Raw genomic sequence first — 20,118 nt, 5'->3', positions numbered from 1 at the left:
TTGACCAGATATTTACCCTGCGGCAAATCCTGGAAAAGACCCAAGAGATGCTTCTACCACCTTTTTGTCGATTATAACTCAGCCTTCGACAGCCCCTTTGGTATCCTCGCAAAGCTTACTCGGCTTTGTAAGATGACTTTAACTGATACTATGTCCTCAGTTAAAATAGAAAATAAACTCTGTACCAAAAGAGGATTCAGACAAGGAGGCAGCCTTTCGTGTGACCTGTTCAATATCCTGCTGGAAAAGGTTATACGAGATGCAAATGTCAAAAGGAATGGCCCAATCTGCAGAAACAGCCACATGTTACTTGCTTATGCTGACGCCATGGACATCATGGGACTATCAGTAAAGGAAGTAACTGATACCTTTACGAAGGTCGAATGAGAATTAGCAAAAGTGGGCCTGGCGGTAAACGGCGAAAAGACAAAGATGATGGTGTCGACGCGCAATCGCGTCCGCAGAGCTCGGACCAAGAGTGGAAGTTGGTTCTTATAATTTTAGTAGTAAAAGAAGAATTGTATTGGCCAACAGATGCTACTTTGGCTTAAGTAAGCAGTTTAAAAACAAAGCCACATCTCGTCAAACAAAAACAGCGCTTTACAAAACACTGAAACTATACGCGCTGATGTATTGTTCCGAAGCCTGGATACTTGCGCAAGCAGATAAGGGAGTGCTTGGTGTGTTTGAGACTACAATTCTTCAAAGATCTACGGACCGATCTGCGTTGACGGTAAATATCGACGTCGTATGAACCACGAGCTGTATCTGCTATAACGACATCAGTATAGATAAACGTATCGAGATGCAACGATTCCGTTGGTTAGGCCATGTCATTAGAATAAATGATGATGAACCCGCTAAAAAGGCGTATAAAAACGGGCCGCATGGCTGTCCACGCAGAACTGGAAGGCCAAGGCTTCGTTGGAGCGAACAAGTGAAACGCGACATAAAAACTCCTTATCCCAGATTGGGAAAACACAGCAGTAAACAAAGAGAATTGGAGATTTTTCTTAATTCGGCTTATGGAACAAATGTTCTGTAAAAAGTCAGCTATGTAAGTAATTATTTTAAGTAGTAAATTGCTTAACTGCAACTGTCGATAGGTGAAATTCTTTATTTCCTTATAATTTCGGTAATTAAAGAAATTTATTGGCAGGTTTGAGATCGAAATATAGTTCCACTAAAGCTTACCGACACCAAAGTTTTGTCATCTATTATTGAAATATTGATTTATAATTTAGTGCTTTATTTTTACCATTTTTTTACATTTCAAAATCCCTCTAAGGATGTTTGAACCAGAAAAACAAGAAAACTAAAGTTGGCGCGTATGTCTGGACCAGCTAAAAGGTATGAATAAATGTATGACCTTAATCGTTTCATTATCTTATACACTTTAATAAAATCCCTGACTCAAAAGTCAAGCAAGGTAAAATCTCTTCGCCAGTGGGAACTGGAAATTCGCCTTAATGTAATTCATTTTCGGTTTATTAATTCCATTGCCTTTGTGGTCTAACACCTTCACTTTGCTGTAGTACAAAATCTCCTTTGGTATATTCTTTTTATTATTTTATATTCCATAAATAAAATTATACCGAAATAACGACCATTTTTATACCCCACAAGTAAGTTGAGTTTAGAGAGGTCTGTGTACCACAATAACAAAAAGGGTTACAATTAAATGAAATATATTTTCATTTGCCGTACTTACTCTGATAATGTTGATTTCAAATGAGCCTTTTTCGTTATGCCAAAAGTGTAAAAAAGAAGATGCAATAAAATACACAAAAAAACAGCGTGGATAATATCCTTAAAGAGAATTCTTAATTTGATTCGTTGGGTATTTTGAGCTTTGAGTTTAACGATTGGTTGTAGTTTTTTTGTTGATGTGTATTTTTTTATAGCATTCGTTCGTTGTTTGTTTATTTTTCGCGGATTGTTGAATTTTTATTAAGCAGTTAGCGTTTCGTTTTTTTTTTATTTTTCTGGAATTTATTTTCGTTAGATTTTTTGCTTGTCTGTTGGCAGCGCTCTCCAATCGGAATCAGGAATGTTATAAAAGATGAAAAAAGTCATTCAAGGATTATAAAAAAAGTCGAAATGTTTCTTAAATAAATATTGAAAGCAGCTTTTGTGTGTCGGAATTCGCAAACAGCAATGATCAATCAGTGTAGCAATGATTAAGAAGCTCTTAAGGCTTGGCAGGAATTTGGGAAAGTTTTATTTTGTATTTTTTATTTTTATGAAGGTTTTTTGTATTAAAAACTTACTACACGAAGTATAAAACTTGGGCTTAACACTAGTTTATAAAAAACAAATTCCAGGCTTTTGAATTAATATCTACCTTTTAATTTTTGCTTTTAATCTTTAAAATCACGTTGTTATCTTTTTTGTCCAATTTTTGTGTATATTGTTTAAATATATTTCAGTTATTGTGAATTATTTTATAATATTTTGTTCACCACTTTCTTTCTTATTTAATTTCACAATTTTTTATTGCACTTTACCGCTTCTAAGAAATTTTAGAACTTTCCCACTTCACATTTGTTTTATGATTCCTTGGAATGTTGACTAAATATCACTTTTGTTTGATTTCACTTTTCTATCGGATTTCACTCACAGTATTCTTTTACTTTCCAATGAGTAATCAATATTCAGGTTTTAACAAGCTTTGAAACACTGTAAGGGAAACAATAAAACAATAAAAACAATAAATAAACAATATGTCAATAAAATAGTCTTTAGAAGATTAAAAATAATTGCAAATTTCAATTCGTGTTCAAATCAGTGAATGGCACAAACATTTTTTATCTGCACAAAATCCAATTCCCGGAATAATAAAGAACATCACATTGATATTATCAGTAGTCTTAGATTTTACAATATATTTATATTTAAAACTAGCCGACCCGGTCCGCGTTGCTGGCCCTTGAAGCAGTTTTATGTTACCTTAAGTCAGCGATTGTATTTTTATTGCATCGCTTATTAGTGCAAGTGATTATAAATAACAAATCTTTAGATTTGTTTGTGTCGATATGTAATTTTAACATACCGCCAAAAAGCTGATAACTTGAGGCATGCATTTATTTCATCTGCTGAAATAGTATAACTGGAAGTGTTTGTCTGAAATTTAAAGGTGAATTGTTTCTTAAATTATTATGTGCCATTGTAAATTCGTTCCAGGTGATAACTTATATTTAACTAGCTAAATCCGGTGCGCTTCGCTACTCCGAATAAGGTACTTTAAATGCTACAATTTTTTAATTATTTCAATGCATAAATATAGGATGGAGGCGTTTTCTACCCGTTCAGTGCTGTATATGGAGCTTATGACATGGCATTTTTGAATGATGCAGAAATTTACAAATTTCATATACTCTTACACAATTTCGACAGATTGGATATAGATCTCCCCTATAAAAAAGATAATAAAAATAAGAATAATACTACACGGAGGAAAAAAATGCCTCTATAACATATGTCCCAAACATATTTTGCAGCAAACATATATTTGTTTGCAATCATAAATATAACATATGTTTGGGTCCTGCAAACAAATATATGTTAGGGTGCAAACAAATTATATGTTTGGGTGCAAAGAAATTATATGTTTGAGTGCTAACGAATACAAACCCAAAAGCCACATAAAACAAACACATGCACCTGTGGGAGCTCTCTGAGAGCACGGGAGCGTAAATTCCAATGTGAAACACATAGAAATGTATGCTCACTTGCTCTCAGTAAGCGCTCACTGGCTATCTCAAACATATACACACATTTATAAATGGTGGGGGTTTATTGAAAGGGATAGACAAAAAGCAAAAGCGACTACAGACACATAGGTACATATAAAATTCCAAAGAAATACATAACAGACTTTAATAAAAAAACTGAATGAAATATTTTATAAAAAGTCACACTTTTCAAAAGAACAAATTAGGTGTGAAACAAAATACATTTTCGTCGAAGTTGAAATCATCAGGGGGAAATTGGCATCTGGAATCTAATGATTCTATAATGTAATAAGTAGGTACATCCATATTTCAAATATACATACGTATGTATGTATGTATATGAAAAATTTACTAATGTGTTTACCAATATTTAATGCGATTTCTTCCTTGTCCAATAAAATATTTCCATTCACATTTTTAATTCAATTATAAAATGTTTTGGCAATTTAATTTACTAAAAAGCACAATTTCTTTAAGAATACACAAAACACTGATTTATTCACTCACTTTACATCTTTATTCAACGATTATATTTAGAAAACTGAAGAAAAAAACAATATAATTAATACAAATTTTTTCTTTTCCTCTTCGTTCTACGTTGCTTAACAACAAGAAAGCACGAAACACACGTGTTTTATCGCAAACACATCACCAAAGCTTCTGCGTCTCCTATTACACCATACACATAGCTCTATACTATAAAACAGCGTTCCGCAGCCGCGATAAAAATCCTCTCTCCACCCATAAAAAATATGTTCTAACATAAAAAATATGTTGGTACCCAAACAAATAAAATTGTGATATGTTACAAAATGTTTCAAACATATATTTGTTTGAAAACAAACAAATTATTTTTGGATCCAAACATATATTTGTTTGCAATCAGTCCCAAACAAATATTTGTTTGGATTCAAACATACATTTTTCCTAACATATATTTTTCTGTGTGTATGTTTGAATTTATTTTACTCATGGGAGTAATATTTTCCAAGTGCTATAACTTCATTTGTATTGTTAATTTTTTACTACAATAGTGATTTAGATATGTCATATGTAAAATATAGGTAACTGTTTCTTTTTCACTCATACCTCTTAAGAAGCGTGTCGGATATGTGGTATTTATTATACGTAGCCTTGGTTAATTCCTTTCTTAATATAAGCACACGCGAACTATAATGATGACTTTTACTGATATGAAAATCGCTCCCTTAAATAACGAATCAGAAATTCAATACTTTATAATTATCCCTTATGTATACACGCGTGATATTTTTTTAATTAAAGGACAACCTGAAATCTGAACCGATTTCACAATAATTCTGCACACATTTTACAAATCTTGACAGATTTTAATATAATTTTTCAAACTTATTTGGACATACATTGCGTGTTTGATGCATCAAATACATGAAATCGGCCGAAAATATGTTCGGGAGCTATAACCAAATCTGAATCGTTTTCAATATAAATTTGGCAAATTTATTTCTAGAACAAATTCCGTCAGAGATTCCAAACTTCAATGAAATTGGACATACATAGCGTGTTTGGTGCATCAATATATGAAATCGCCTGAAAATATATATGGGAGCTATATTCAAATCTAAACCCATTTCAATATAATTTGTCATACTTCTTTCTACACCAAATTCCGTCACATATTCAAATTTTTATTGAAATTGGATATAAGTAGCGTGTTTGGTGCATCAAATACATGAAATCAACCGAAAATATATATGGGAGCTATATCCAAATCTGAACCTATTTCAATATAATTTTGCATATTTATTTCCAAATCATTTTCCGTCACACATCCAAATTTTGGAGACTATATCTTTTTACGTTCTATAGATATTTGCATACTACTTTTACATTTTTGGCGATACCTCCGATTCCGATGCTATATCTCCAGATCAACGTGGAATTTCAAAGATTCATATAGCCAATGTTACTTTCATTCGATATAGCAATGGGAGCTATATCCAAATCTGAACCGATTTCAATATAATTTGGCATACTTATTTCTACACCAGATATCGTCACACATTCCAAATTTCAATGAAATTGGTCATACGTAGGGTGTTTGGTGCATCAAATACATGATATGGATCGAAAATATATATATAGGAGCTATATCCAAATTTAAACCGATTTCAATATATTTTGGCATACATATTTCCACATCAAATTCCGGCACACATTACAAATTTCAATGAAATTGGATATAAATAGCGTGTTTGGTGCATCAAATACATGCGAATCTGAATCGATTTCAATATAATTTGACATGCTTCTTTTTACACCAAATTCCGTTACACATTCCAAATTTTATTGTAATTGGACATACATAGCGCGATTGATGCATCAACCCAGCAAAAATTTGGATCCGGTAGTCATTACGTAACCCTTTACAAAGTAATGTAAACAAGCTTCTTTTCAGATTACATGTTATCTGAAAAGTAATGGGTTACTTCTTAAAAAATTTACAAGGTAAACCTACTTACTTTACTCCTCACTAAGTAATGACGACGGTGGCACAGTGAGTGTGTGTCCGACTATAAATCCTAGGGTTGTGTGTTCAACGCTCACCGTCGGCACGCGAGTTTTTTTTAATTAAAAAATAACAATTCGTGGTGCACATGTGTACTGCATATTTAAGTTCTTAAGCAACCCTTAATATTCGTGTGCGTGGCATAGTGTGTAGTGTCTTTAGCTAGAAATCAGAGGGTTCGTGGGTTCAATTCGGGCAGACAGCGGAATAAAATAAAGTAAAATAAAAGTAAGATGTGTGATGAAATTAAAAACAAATTCTCTACATCAACTGTCTAAAAATTGAATTTTTTCACCTTACTTTTCAACTTCTAGTGGCCACAGAATAACTAGTTATTCTAGTGGTCATAAAATAACTACAAACTGAGTGCGACATGCCCTTGTAAAAATAATGGGGAAGAAAGGGGGTTTAAGAGTAGTTACGGCTGCCAAAAATCCCTTACGAAACCCATGATTTTGGGAGGACTTTTTTTTGCTGGGAAATACATCAAATCGGCCGAAAATAGATGTATATGGGAGCTATATCGTCAATCGAATAACAACATAAAAAAAACTCGTTTGCTTCGCCACGTTTTTGAGCGTTGATTAAAAACACTTCGTTTGATGCAACATATGTCATATTTCGTGGGACACTGCAATATTTCGCGAATTATAACAGTGCAAGCCTTGGGTTCATCAATGTTAAATTTTTATGACTTGTCGTCATATACACTTTTCGCTAAAAAATTGAAAAAGGTGGAAATAAGCAAGTCCACAACAAAAGCCTCCAACAAAATGTGAGGAAACAATTAACTTTCTTCAAAATATATTTTTGCAAATTTTAGCGGATTTTTCGCGCTAAAAAATTGAAAAAGGCGGAAATAAGCAATTCGGCAACAAAAGCCTGCAACGAAATGTGAGGAAACAATTAACTTTCTTCAAAATATATTTTTGCAAATTTTAGCGGATTTTTCGCCTTAAAAATTCAAAAAAGGTTGAAATAAGCAAGTCGACTACAAAAGGCTCCAACGAAATGTGAGGAAACAATTAACTTTCTTCAAAATATATTTTTGCGAATTTTCGCGGATTCTTCGCGATATCTCAAAAATAAAGTACGTCAGATCCTTCCTTGGATAAATACAAACATTTTAAGACAAACGCGAAACAAATCGGTTGTAAATTGGTCGAGTTTTTGATTCACGTACGAACGTCATTTGAGTTTTATATAATAGATATTGCACATGTGCCCTTCATTCACATGAATGTTCAGTGGCAACTTAAGGGCCAAATGTGTCGTCCTTCCGCCTTCTTATAATGTACATCTTATATACCTGATGAAGCTATAGCTATCGATATGTTGCCTTCTAAATTAAATACTTGCTTTGCAATAAGACCAAAGCTTCGCTATGCATAACAGCTGTTATTTCCATTGATTTGTAACATATTTAAGAAAGTAGGAGTGGTCGATTCTTATTGTTTGTACATTTTACATATATAGCGCATTTAAAAAAATAGGACACAGGGTATAACCAGCACCTCGGAATTTAACAAAATGTATAGAATTTTTCCTCCAAGGACCATCCCTGTACATCATCAGGAAATTACATGGAAATCGGTTTTGAAGTTTTGAAGATATAACACATTTAAAAAAGTGGGCATGGCCGTGTCTTAAAGCCACAAATAAGTCCCTCGGGTCGGAGACACAACCACCATTGTCTATCAAATTAATTTTCAAACCACGCTCCGCCGAAATTCCACAAAATATATAGTTTATTTTCACCAAGCACCAGGGGACATATATGCAGCCTATTTTCACCAGGATTATCCCGTTACATTCCCTGAAATTTGTAGGAAAATCGGATCAGAAGTTTCAGAGATAGAAATTGGGCGTGGTCGGGTCTTAAGGTCCCAAAATGAGTACCTAGGGTCGGAGAATCGAAGGGTGGAAGTTCGGAGCAGGGTGGTTCGTTGTAGAGCAGGGTGGTTCGTATGTAGAAGTTCGGAGCGGGGTGGATGGGAGGGTGTGATTTGGAGGGTGGAAGTTCAATGCGGGTTGGTTCGGAGGGTGGAAGTCCGCAGCAGGGTGGAAGGTCGAAGCAGGGTGGTTCGGAGTGTGGAAGTTCGGAGCAGGGTGGAAGGTTGAAGTAGGGTGGATCGGAAGGTGGAAGTTCGGGGCGGGGTGGTGCGGAGGGTGCAAGTCCGCAGCCGGGTGGTTGTTCGGAAGAATTAATTCAATTACTCGTTTCATTTTTGCTAAAATAGCGGTTTTATTAAATCAGACATAGTGGAGGTACGGAACCCCTCCGAAATTCAACACAATATTTTAACCACGGGTCTACGAACTTCGGAACTTGGAAGTAGAAAGAGAAAAAATTAAAATTGAAAAAAGTGGGCATAAAAGTGGGCGTGGCCAAATTTTCTTTGCATAAAAACCCAAGTCGGGTTATGGCGCACATTTTACAGAAAGACTTGTCGAAATCGATCCAGCCGTTCTCAACTGATGCCATTACCAACGAACGACATTTAATTTTTATTTATATAGATTATATTCTATATTTAATGTTTTATATCTTATATGTTATATTTTATTTTTTATTTATACTTTATATTTAATATTTTATAATTAATATTTTATGTTTTATATGTTATATTTTATATTTGATATTTTATATTTTGTATTTTATATCTTATATTTTATATTTTCTATATTATCTATACTTATAAAAGAGTTCAGTAATGATGACTCACTGACTCACTGATTCACTGACTCACTGATTCACTGACTCACTGACTGACTGACTGACTGATAATCAACGCCCAGACTAAACGGCTAAAGCTAGAATCTTGAAATTTTGGGTGAGGGTCACTCTTGGTCCGAAGGTGTCAGATAAGGCTGGATTTTTGGAAATTCGAACTAGAACTGTACTAAAAGTACTAAAAGGTACTAAATATGGTACCCTTTGTATTAGGCAAACGCGAAGAGCTAGAATTCTGAAATTTGGAATGAGGTTCACTGATGGTGAGTTAGAAAGGTGTACCAAATGGTTTTTGGAAATTCGAACTATAAGTGTACGAAAAGTACTAAAAGTTACTAAATTTAGTACTATTTGGTATTACGTGAACGGATAGAGCTAAAATCTTGAAATTTGGAATGCAAATCAAGGTTAGAAAGATGAGTTGATACAAGGAGGTGGTTTTGAAAATGTGCACTCATGTGTACGAATAGTACTAAATGGTACTAAATTTGGTACAATTTGAATTAGGGCGAACCGATAAAGTTGGAATTCTGAAATTTGTGAATTACTATTACTGTTGGAGTGTAGGTTAGAGATATGGAGGTAGTTTTCGAAGTTCGTACATATGGGTACGAAAGGTACTAAATAGTACCAAATAAGGTGCAATTTGGATTTGGGGGAACGGATGGAGCTGGAATCCTGAAATTTAGAATTAGGATTACTGTCGGGGTGTAGGATAGAAGTATTTTGGAAATTCGTACTTTTGGGTACGAAAAGTACTAAATGGTACCAAATTTGGTACAATATGAATTTAAGTGATCGGATAGAGCTGGAATAGTGAAATTTGGAATTAAGATTACTATTGGAGTGTGGGATTGGGATACTTTTGGAAATTCGTACTTATGGCAACGAAAAATACTAAATGGTACCAAATTTTGTACAGTTTGGATTTGGGTGATCAGATACATTTGGAATCCTGAAATTCGAAAGTAAGATTACTTTTGGAGTGTTGGATAGAAGTAGGTTTGGAAATTCGGACCTATGGGAACAAAAAGTACTAAATGGTACTAAATTTGGTACAATTTGGAATACGGTGATCTGATGCAGCTGTAATTCTGAAAATTGGAATTAAGATTACTGTTCGCGTTTAGGATTGAGGTAGTTGTGGATATTGGTACTCTTGGGTACGAATAGCACTAAATAGTACCAAATTTGGTACAATTTGGATTTGGGTGAACGGATATAGCTGAAATTCCGAGATTTGGAATAAGGAGTACTATTGGAGTGTGGATAGATAAAGTTTTGGAAATTTTTAGTTATGGGTAGGAAAAGTACTAAATAGTACTAAATTTGGTACAATTTAGATTTCAAGGATGGGATACATTTGGAATCGTGAAATTCGGAATTAAAATTGTTGTTGGAGTGTTGATAGAGGTAGGTTTGGAAATTCGTACTTTGGATACGAATAGTACTAAATGGTACCAAATTTGGATTTGAGTTATCGGATGTATCTGGAATTCTGAAATTCGGAATTAAGCTTATTGTTTGAACATAGCACTGAGGTAGTTTTGAAAATTTGTACTTATGTGTACGAAAAGTACTAAATGGTACCAAATCTGGTACAATTTGGATTTGGGTGAACGGTGAACTGGAATCCAGAGATTCGGAATAAGGATTACTGTTGGTGTGTAGGATTGATGAAGTTTTTGAAATTTTTAGTTTTATGGGTACGAAAAGTACTAAATGGTACCAAATTTTAATTTATGTGATTGGATACATTTGGAATCCTGAAATTCGGAATTACGATTACTGATGGAGTGTTGAAAGAGGAAGGTTTGGAAGTACTTACTTTGGATACGAAAAGTACTAAATGGTATCAAATTTGGTACAATTTGGATTACTGTGATCGGATGCAGCTGTAATCCTGAAATATGGAATTAAGATTACTGTTGGCGTGTAGGATTGAGGTAGTTGTAGAAATTCGTACTCATGGTTATGAAAGTACTAAATGGTACCAAATTTGGTACAGTTTGCATTTGGGTGAACGGATATAGCTGGAAACCCGAGATTTGGAATAACGAGTACTGTTTGAGTGTAGGATTGATAAAGTTTTGGAAATTTGTAGTTATGGGTAGGAAAAGAACTAAATAGTACTAAATTTGGTACAATTTGGATTTCAGTGATAGGATACATTTGGAATCGTGAAATTCGGAATTAAAATTGATGTTGAAGTGTTGATAGAGGTAGGTTTAGAAATTCGTACTATGGATACGAATAGACCTAAATGGAACCAAATTTGGATTTGAGTTATCGTTTGAACATAGCACTGAGGTAGTTTTGAAAATTTGTACTTATGGGTACGAAAAGTACTAAATGATACTAAATTTGGTACAATTTGGATTTCGGTGATCTGATGTAGCTGCCATCCCCAATTTTGAATTTAAAATACCTGTTGAATTGTAGGATTGATAAAATTTTGGAAATTTTTAGTTATGGGTAGGAAAAGTACTAAATAGTACTAAATTTGGTACAATTTGGATTTGAGCGAACGGATAGAGTTGGAATCAAGAAATTTGGAATTAAGATTATTGTTGGAGTGTAGGATTGAGATATAGAAGTAGTTTTTGAAATTCGTACTTATGAGTGCGAAAAGTACTAAATTTGGTACAATTTGGATTTGAGCAAACGGCTAGAGCTGTAATTTTGAAGTTTGGAATTAAGATTACTGTTGGGGTGTAGGATTGATGAAGTTTTGGAAATTCGTACTTATATGTACGAAAAGTACTAAACGGTACTAAATTTGGTACAACTTGGATTTGAGCGAACGGGTAGAGCTGGAATCAAGAAATTTGGAATTAATATTACTGTTGGAGTGTAGGATTGAGATATGCTACAACTTGGTTTGAGCGAACGGTTAGAGCTGGAATCTTGAATTTTGGAGTTAATATTATTGTTGGGGTTAGTTTTGGAAATGCGTACTTAGTTTTAGAAATGCGTACTTATGCTTACAAAAAGTACTACATTTTGTACAATTAGGATTTAGGTGAAATTATAGCGCTCGAATCCTAAAATGTGGAATTAGGTACACTTAGGGGTACGAAATGGTTCCATGTATGGTACAATTTTGTATTGGATGAACGGATAGATCTGGATTCGTGAGATTTGGAATTAAGATTATTGTTATCATTTGCTTATAACGTCCGATTTAAGAAATATATGCCATAAATATACGTAAAAAGTTGTAAATGGCACAGGATTTGGTACAATTTGTTATTGTGTAATGGGAATTTTGAAATAATAGGAGGAGGTTCGTATGTATATATTTACATGTAAAGTACTAAATAGTTCTATAATTGGGGGAACAGATAGAGCTAGAAATAAGGATGGCGGTTGTTGGGTTAGACCGTATTTGCGCTGAGAACCTCAATTAAAATATCTCAAAAAATGTGGATTGCTCTTGATGTGTAGGCATGACAAAAATCGAACTAAAGTGGTACGTATTAGTACACAAAATGTTTCCACCATTCTATATTATATATTGTTCATTTGTTTTATATATTTAACGCATACGAAGTAGCGGGCACTTTGCTAGTATTTTATAAAGTACTTTTTATATTTAATATTTTACATTTTGTATTTTATGTTTTATATTTTATTTTTTATATGTTATAATTTATATTTTATTTTTTATATGTTATATATCATAAAATTGCATAAAATAAAATAACAGAACAGGTACAGATGATATATATAAATGTAATGTACACTATTGTATGATCGCTTTATATCCGAATAACGGATCCGCAAATAAAGAAGAAGAAGATGTTATATTTTATATATTATAATTTATATTATATATTTTCTATTGTATATTTATATGTTATACTAGCGGACCCGGCGAACTTCGTCTCGCTATTAAGGAATAAAATTTCATACAAAAACTCAATTTTCGATTTTTCCAATTTTCCGACTTTTCCAGGGAGATTTTCCAATATTTTCTTCCGTAAAGATCTTCTCCTCGAAAATACGAATAACTGACAAAAAATTTTACAGAAATCGGCCTAGCCGTTCTCATTTTATGAATTACTATACATTTTTTACACCATTTTTATATATATAGATTTTACATTTTATTTTTTTATTTATAGTTTATATTTAATATTTTATGTTTTATATTTTATTTTATTTTTTATTTTATTTTACATTTTATAGTGTCCATATTATAATATATATTTTATATTTTAATATTTTATGTTTTTCTATTTTTTTGTCAATTTTATTTCTCTTTGTTATATCTTATATTTTAAAGGGTTAATTCCTTTGCAGACGTTTAATTTAATGATCGGATTAATCAATTAATTTGACGTTAAAAAAACGTGATGCTTCTTGTCTGTTCTTTCAAATTTAAATTTATGTCTTTAATTCCCACAATACAATCTAACAATATATCTCAAAATCGTGTTTGTTGTAATCCCCCATGATTTATGGCTGTGTGCTCACACAAAAATAACAAACATTAGACCTTGAACTTGAAATTGAATTTGTTTAAATTCAAATATTTGTTTACATTCGATGTGACATGAGGAAAGATAAATGTGTGAATAAAACTTCAAAAGAAACCACTTTGGGGGAAGGGCGATTGATTTTAATTTCTTGTTATAGAAAAAGTTAATTTTTGACTTTTTTTAAACATTGGGATTTAGTATGTTGGCTTTGATATATTAAAGAAAAAATACACAATTTGACCTGTTAACTGTTCTTACGAAATAATGCCTCAAAGGAAAGTTTGAAAAACATTTTAGCACTCTGTTCAAGCTTGAAAACTTGCTGTAATATTTACGATTATAAAACTCTTTAGGTTTTTGAAATATTCTTAACTTTCTTTGTTAATAGTTTCTTAAAAAAATTAAATTAAAATGAAAAAATTAAAATTTATTCAATACTAGACTTTGGCCTGTATCATAGCTTTTCATGTTTCCTCTTGGCATCTTTCAGATGCTTCATATTGCAGCATAAAAATTAATTTCCATTGATTGAAAGTCGTTATTTATATTCATTGCCGTATTCTTCATGAATTCTTTGTATTCGTCTCATTAATAAATGGCACACACACAAAAGCGGAGAAGAAGATGGAGGACGGCAGTAGGAAAAAGAGCACAGAAAATTAATATTTAAATTTATTTTATGGTCTTTTAATTCTTCAAACTGACAATTAATTCAGAGCACAATATTTGTGCTTAAATTGGAACATTGATAACGAAGTGGCATTAAATATTCGCATATTTTATAGAGATGTTTCAAACATACCAGTCAACATTGTATTTGGTAATTTGTTTAGGAAACTTCCAAAAATACGCATGGTGTGGGAAAAATCTACAGCGGAAGACTAATTAATGCAACACATGCCCTAGTTAAATAGTTAAAATATTTTATAAAAATACGCAATTGAAGCTATAATGACCCTCAAAATTATGGATGTGTCAATCCTTAAAAACTACATTTATCTATTCCTCCTTGCCGAGAGATATATTAAAGCAACAATATTCGACAGTTATTCCTTGAAATATCCCATTCCACATAAGAAAAAAAAAACAACAAACTCATAAAAACCATAAAAGCTTATTGAAATCGTCTAATAAAAAGAATCAATAGTTTGCTATTTTCCCTACTACACATATCCAGTTTTGTCTATGATGCTGAAAATTGAAAATCAATTTCAATTCAATGCAAATTGTTTTCGATTGGTTTCCTTACGATTGCCTTTCAACGCTAACAAATCTATGCAAATCTTATACAAGATTGGCCCAGATAGTTATTTTTAGTTGCGTTATCCAGTCTTACAATCGTTGAGAGAGAGAAGCAGAACGCAGGCAGCACAACCACTCACAGATCTACTGATAGTAAAAAGCGAAGGAAGACAAAATAACGTTTTATTGAAATTTTACCAAAATCTTTTGCTACAACAAATAAATGGTTGAGGAAGTGTTAAGCAGTTGGTAGCCACCGCCCCACCCGTCTCAGTCTTTATAACGAAAACAAATTTCTGCATACAATTTCAAATTTAACATAATCCTTTTCAAAAACAAGACCGGGCAAAGAGAGGGGATTGTAGGGTAGGGGGTATGTTAAAAAGGAAAAAACTCAAAGTGCAAATAGAAAGGAACAGAAACAGCAACATTTCGTTTAACCCCACAACAAAAGTTGTACATGAATGAATGCATGCACGAAAAAGAAGAAGATATAGCAAAAGTAAAGAAAACAACTACAAATGAGTTTAAGTTCTACTGAAAAGTAAAATGTACGAGTATACCCTACATTTTTAAATTTAAAAAATTAAAAAAAAAATGATTTTTTAAAATATTTTTTTCCAACAAATGTGGATTTTTAACCAACATCACAAAACGTGGATTTTTTAAAGAATATTTTTCCAACCAACATCAGACCACAAAACGTGAGTTTTTTAAACAATATTTTTCCAACCAACATCAGACCACAAAACGTGGATTTTTTAAAGAATATTTTTCCAACCAACATCTGACCACAAAACGTGGATTTTTTAAAGAATATTTTTCCAACCAACATCAGACCACAAAACGTGGATTTTTTAAAGAATATTTTTCCAACCAACATCAGACCACAAAACGTGGATTTTTTAAACAATATTTTTCCAACCAACATCAGACCACAAAACGTGGATATTTTAAAGAATATTTTTCCAACCAACATCAGACCACAAAACGTGGATTTTTTAAAGAATATTTTTCCAACCAACATCAGACCACAAAACGTGGATTTTTTAAAGAATATTTTTCCAACCAACATCAGACCACAAAACGTGGATTTTTTAAACAATATTTTTCCAACCAACATCAGACCACAAAACGGGGATTTTTTAAACAATATTTTTCCAACCAACATCAGACCACAAAACGTGGATTTTTTAAAGAATATTTTTCCAACCAACATCAGACCACAAAACGTGGATTTTTTAAAGAATATTTTTCCAACCAACATCAGACCACAAAACGTGGATTTTTTAAACAATATTTTTCCAACCAACATCAGACCACAAAACGGGGATTTTTTAAACAATATTTTTCCAACCAACATCAGACCACAAAACGTGGATTTTTTAAACAATATTTTTCCAACCAATATCAGATCACAAAACGTGGATTTTTTAAACAATATTTTTCCAACCAACATCAGACCACAAAACGTGGATTTTTTAAAGAATATTTTTCCAACCAACATCAGACCACAAAACGTGGATTTTTTAAACAATATTTTTCCAACCAACATCAGACCACAAAACGTGGATTTTTTAAAGAAATTTTTCCAACCAACATCAGACCACAAAACGTGGATTTTTTTAAAGAATATTTTTCCAACCAACATCAGACCACAAAACGTGGATTTTTTAAAGAATATTTTTCCAACCAACATCAGACCACAAAACGTGGATTTTTTAAAGAATATTTTTCCAACCAACATCAGACCACAAAACGTGGATTTTTTAAAGAATATTTTTCCAACCAACATCAGACCACAAAACGTGGATTTTTTAAAGAATATTTTTCCAACCAACATCAGACCACAAAACGTGGATTTTTTAAAGAATATTTTTCCAACCAACATCAAACCGTGACACGTGGATTTTTTAAAGAATATTGTTCCAACCAACATCAGACCACAAAACGTGGATTTTTTAAACAATATTTTTCCAACCAATATCAGACCACAAAACGTGGATTTTATAAAGAATATTTTTCCAACCAACATCAGACCACAAAACGTGGATTTTTTAAACAATATTTTTCCAACCAACATCAGACCACAAAACGTGGATTTTTTAAACAATATTTTTCCAACCAACATCGGATATTTTTTCCACCAACCATGTTTTGCAGAAACGTTGATTTTTAAAGGAACATTTTATCACCAAACATTGCAGAACATTTTTCCACCAACAATATTTTCCGGAAACGTGGATTTTTAAAAGAACATTTTATCACCAACCATATGTTGCAGAACATTTTTCAACCAACAATATTTTTTGGAAACGTGGATTTTTAAAAGAACATTTTATCACCAACCATAGGTTGCAGAACATTTTTCAACCAACAATATTTTCCGGAAACGTGGATTTTTAAAAGAACATTTTATTACCAACCATATGTTGCAAAACATTTTTCCACTAACAATATTTTTCGGAAACGTGGATTTTTAAAAGAACATTTTATCACCAACCATATGTTGCAAAACATTTTTTCACTAACAGTATTTTCCGGAAACGTGTTAGTGTTTTTCCACTAACAATATTTTTCTGAAACGTGGACTTTTAAAAGAACATTTTTCCACCAACCATATTTCCTAGAAACGTGGATTAAAAAACATATTTTCCACCAGCTATATTTCCTAGAAACGTGGATTAAAAAACATATTTTTCCACCAACCATATTTCCTACAAACGTGGGATTTACAAGAATATTTTCCACCAATCATAAGAACCTTCCGACACTAGGCTGCTTAACTAAAAGTACCCAAAGTCCCACTGTGCAGGACTTTTTTAAAAAAATGTATGGTATTTGTGTCTTACTCGGTTGATTTTTCGGGTTAAAATATGCCACATTTGGTAGAACAACCAAACAATCACCAAAGAGAGAGAGTGAGAGGGAATAACACAAGAACGTACATAACTGTAACCTACTAAAACAACAAAACACATTCATCCAAACAAACATATACATATGCACAGAGAAATATTTAACCCAGAAAACAATGAGTGAACGAGTAAATTGCAGTGAAAACAAGTTCAAGATTTCGGAAACATGAATTTCAAGCTGTTGACGACAACCATTCTAAATGCATTTCGTTTGCAGCATGTTGCTACATAAGCAAAAGAAGAAGAAAACCAAAAAAGACCAAGAACAAAAATCACCACGAGAAGAGGGTAGGGATAACCAAATACAATTCACATATTTGTAGAAATAACACAAAATATTTATATGGACTCTTCTGGATGAACCATGAAATTGCGGAGGGGGATAACATGGTAACCAAACAAAAATAGAATGAAATTGTATACAAAGTATATTCGGAAATACTTATTTACATAATCAAATATGTATGTATGGATGTTTGTACGCCACATACTATGTATCGAAGTGGTCATTGTGATATATGTTTCGAAACCACTTGTAATCCAAATCCTTATTATAAATGTTTATTTTATTTCTTTAGAAAAACAAGAAAGCCAAACAAAAATCGGACACTTAGTAAAAATTTAATTGGAAATAAAAATGAACCCTGGATAAGTATCGTATGAGTGAGTATTGAGTACTGCTAGTGGTCAACGGTTTGGAATGGGAACATGAAATAAGGACAAAATACTTATGTTGGTCATTGATGTGTCGCAAATGGGTAAGTATTGAAATTCTATAGCCCTTTTTTCAGATGTAATTGCAAGTTTTTGAAAGAAGTTTTTTTAGGAATGTTTTTGTTGTTTGTTATTCGAATAAACAAATAGTTCACAATAGTTTTGTTTTAGATTTTTCTTAGGATCTGTCAGAGCTACAATTTGTGGACTTTAGAGAAACTATGCAACAACTCTTGGAAAAACAGCCTTGTATTTTAAGATTGTTTGTCGAAAGAGTATCTGAATATGTAGCAGTGAAGTAGTGTCAGGAGGGTCCTTGAAAAATATTCTTTAAAGAATCCACGTTTATTGTCTCGAGGGTCATTGAAAAATATTCTTTAAAGAATCCACGTTTATTGTCTCGAGGGTCATTGAAAAATATTCTTTAAAGAATCCACGTTTATTGTCTCGAGGGTCATTGAAAAATATTCTTTAAAGAATCCACGTTTATTGTCTCGAGGGTCATTGAAAAATATTCTTTAAAGAATCCACGTTTATTGTCTCGAGGGTCATTGAAAAATATTCTTTAAAGAATCCACGTTTATTGTCTCGAGGGTCATTGAAAAATATTCTTTAAAGAATCCACGTTTATTGTCTCGAGGGTCATTAAAAAATATTCTTTAAAGAATCCACGTTTATTGTCTCGAGGGTCATTGAAAAATATTCTTTAAAGAATCCACGTTTATTGTCTCGAGAGTCATTAAAAAATATTCTTTAAAGAATCCACGTTTATTGTCTCGAGGGTCATTGAAACATATTCTTTAAAGAATCCACGTTTATTGTCTCGAGGGTCATTGAAAAATATTCTTTAAAGAATCCACGTTTATTGTCTCGAGGGTCATTGAAAAATATTCTTTAAAAAATCCACGTTTATTGTCTCGAGGGTCATTGAAAAATATTCTTTAAAGAATCCACGTTTATTGCCTGGAGGGTCGTTGAAAAATATTCTTTAAAAAATCCACGTTTATTGCCTGGAGGTTCGTTGAAAAATATTCTTTAAAAAATCCACGTTTATTGCCTGGAGGGTCGTTGAAAAATATTCTTTAAAAAATCCACGTTTATTGCCTGGAGGGTCGTTGAAAAATATTCTTTAAAAAATCCACGTTTATTGCCTGGAGGGTCGTTGAAAAATATTCTTTAAAAAATCCACGTTTATTGCCTGGAGGGTCGTTGAAAAATATTCTTTAAAAAATCCACGTTTATTGCCTGGAGGGTCGTTGAAAAATATTCTTTAAAAAATCCACGTTTATTGCCTGGAGGGTCGTTGAAAAATATTCTTTAAAAAATCCACGTTTATTGCCTGGAGGATCGTTGAAAAATATTCTTTAAAAAATCCACGTTTATTGCCTGGAGGGTCGTTGAAAAATATTCTTTAAAAAATCCACGTTTATTGCCTGGAGGGTCGTTGAAAAATATTCTTTAAAAATCCACGTTTATTGCCTGGAGGGTCGTTGAAAAATATTCTTTAAAAAATCCACGTTTATTGCCTGGAGGGTCGTTGAAAAATATTCTTTAAAAAATCCACGTTTATTGCCTGGAGGGTCGTTGAAAAATATTCTTTAAAAAATCCACGTTTATTGCCTGGAGGGTCGTTGAAAAATATTCTTTAAAAAATCCACGTTTATTGCCTGGAGGGTCGTTGAAAAATATTCTTTAAAAAATCCACGTTTATTGCTTTGAGGGTCGTTGAAAAATATTCTTTAAA

The 20,118-nt window shown here is 32.6% G+C and overlaps 1 protein-coding gene and 1 long non-coding RNA gene across 2 annotated transcripts in view; both read right to left on the bottom strand.

Moving 5' to 3' along the window:
• The window catches only part of mtgo (miles to go), a 994,590-nt gene that overhangs the window by 332,664 nt on the left and 641,808 nt on the right, over nucleotides 1-20,118 (bottom strand). The window lies entirely within an intron of this gene.
• LOC141395184 (uncharacterized) overlaps nucleotides 1,712-20,118 on the bottom strand; it is a 44,542-nt gene continuing 26,135 nt past the window's right edge. The window contains exon 2 of the long non-coding RNA XR_012410548.1: nucleotides 1,712-2,679. This is a non-coding gene — a long non-coding RNA (uncharacterized lncRNA). The remainder of the gene's footprint in view (nucleotides 2,680-20,118) is intronic.

The sequence above is a fragment of the Musca autumnalis genome, unplaced genomic scaffold, assembly GCF_047663935.1.
Source record: "Musca autumnalis isolate F117 unplaced genomic scaffold, ASM4766393v1 scaffold_2, whole genome shotgun sequence".
Lineage (NCBI taxonomy): Eukaryota > Metazoa > Arthropoda > Insecta > Diptera > Muscidae > Musca > Musca autumnalis.
This window is presented reverse-complemented; position numbering and strand designations above follow the sequence as displayed.